Here is a 2275-nt window from a genome sequence, read left to right as displayed (position 1 = left end):
CGACTTAAACCATCGGGTTTTGTTCATATTTGATCCACTTTATATTCAGAGAAATAAACACTTTGTTTTATTTGTTTAATAAAACGACCCGACAGATATTTCTTTCAGCGTGAATTTGAATGAACCTCCTTTTAATAACTTCAAATTAACACCACCCCACCCCCACCCCACCCCCGTCTCGGGTAGTCATGTATCCTCGTGTTTTTATTTATTTATTTTTTGGTAATTTATTTATTTATTTATTTTTTTTTTCAAAGAAAGGGTGTGTTTGGTCTTTTTTTCGGATGTGATAAGTGAATGCTTCCGGGGACAAGAATGTGCTGCAGTTGCTTCAGATCTCAGAGGAGCGGCTGTCTTCACTGGCACGCACACCCCCCCCCCCCCCACACACACACACACACACACACGCGCGCGCGCAAAGCTTCAGCCATTTATTGCTTTATTGTCCAAAAAGTTTAAAAATAATTTCTTATTTTGCCACGTTCTTTTCTTTTTCCATCTCAAAGGAAACCAGATTCGGGGAATTTAAAGTTCTATAATGAGTGGAGATCTAGTGAAACGTATTGTTGAGATTTTTCTACCTGTAAGATTATAAAAAGGACTTCTGTCCTGCAGCAGGGTGGGCTGCAGCGCCGAGGCGGTGCGTAATTGCGCATCCTGGAGGGTTTGGAGCAGCTGATGCTGCCGGATGTTCAGAGGAGCTGAGGCACGTGCCTTTCCAGCTGTTCGCACTGTTATTCCTCATTTCAGATGATTTATCTTCTTCGGGGCTGCGTAAAGTTAACTTTTGAAGCAGGGATAATGCATCTTTCTAACCCCTTTAAACACATTTCTGCTCCGTGCCAAGATGGAGTCGCGGTTAGTGACGTTTTCCAGCCCTTTAATGTGTAATAAATTAAAGTTTAGGTGCATAAACTTGTCTTTTTGTTGTAGTTTGTGAGAATGTGTCATAAAAGATTTTTAATCTATTTATTAAACTCAATAAATGGCTTTTTTATTGAGGCGCAAAGTTTGATCCAAAGGTTCCTCCCACCTCCCGCACCTTTAGGGGTCGGGGTGGGTGGGGAGGCTGTGCGATGTCAGGTGGACTCCAGGTTGCAGCATCCCTGCAGGACTCCGGCCACAGCTGAGGGAGGAGAAGCAGAGAGGAAGGTAAAGATGAAGTCTGCCCAGTAACAATCACGCAGCGTCGGTGCAGAGCTGCGGAGCTATTGGCTATGCAAATCACCTCGCAGGGAGGAGAAATAACTAAGACTGATAGAGGAAAAAAAACTTTAAAGAGACATTTCCCCCACTTTGCTCACATTGCATCCTTGTTTTCAGCCGGGCTGGAAATTAACAGCAGTCCCAAGTCTTCCCCTCACGCGCTGATGTCTCGTTTCATTCAAGGTTCAAGCTTTGAAGTTAAAGAATGGCACGGATTAACATATTTACCCTGTGACTGTATGTGAAGCTAAACCATTTGGCAAGTCGGTTTTTTTTTTTTGTTTTTTTTTTTTAATTATCTACTCTCAGCATCGATTCCACCTGTTTGTTTTTCCTTAGACTAATAACTGAATTAAAAAGCACGTAGTAGCTGATAAATATTATTTAACTGGAGCAAAACTAAAGAATCTCGTCTTGCTGTTATCTTTAAAACAAGATAATACAAAAAAAAAAAAAACAGTTTGAAATTTCCTAGAAAGCTATCTCATAACCACAAGCAGTTTGTGGCTCCTATAAAAAAAGGCACTTGTAAGACCATGTGTGTGCATGCGTGTGCGTGTGTGCGCGCGTGACATTGTGGACTGGTGGGTTGTGTCCTCTCCGCGCGCTCTCGCACGCATCTCAGTGCTGCCTGCATGCACTAGTTTCTGTGCAACAAGTGCTTCACCTAAAATTATTATTATTATTATTATTAATAATAATAATGATAATGAATAGTGGTTTGTTATTATTTTAATGCAAACCTGTAAATAGTTGTTTGTTTGTTGTTGTTTTTTTGCACAGGGTCACTTTGCGTCCTTCAACAAGAAAAGTTTACAAATTCGAGACCATTATTAAGCAATAATGTGAAAATAATTATTTCTCATTCAGTCATTGATCATTAAAAGCATGCATATGAATAAAATGCGCTGAATGCACGCGAATATTTGCTGTTTCAACCAACACTTGAACGCTCCACTGCAGCTTTGTATCTCTTTTATTGCATGAAATCTCGTGCGCGCGGTGGACGTTTTGATGGAGCTGTTTCCATTGTTGTGCATCTCTCTGAAAGCAGAGAGTCTTTTGGACC

The 2275-nt window shown here is 40.9% G+C and overlaps 1 protein-coding gene across 1 annotated transcript in view; it reads left to right on the top strand.

Moving 5' to 3' along the window:
- ccnd2a (cyclin D2, a) overlaps positions 1-2275 on the top strand; it is a 199140-nt gene that overhangs the window by 174892 nt on the left and 21973 nt on the right. The window lies entirely within an intron of this gene.

The sequence above is a fragment of the Nematolebias whitei genome, chromosome 10, assembly GCF_014905685.2.
Source record: "Nematolebias whitei isolate Nwh7 chromosome 10, NemWhi1, whole genome shotgun sequence".
NCBI lineage: Eukaryota > Metazoa > Chordata > Actinopteri > Cyprinodontiformes > Rivulidae > Nematolebias > Nematolebias whitei.
This window is presented reverse-complemented; position numbering and strand designations above follow the sequence as displayed.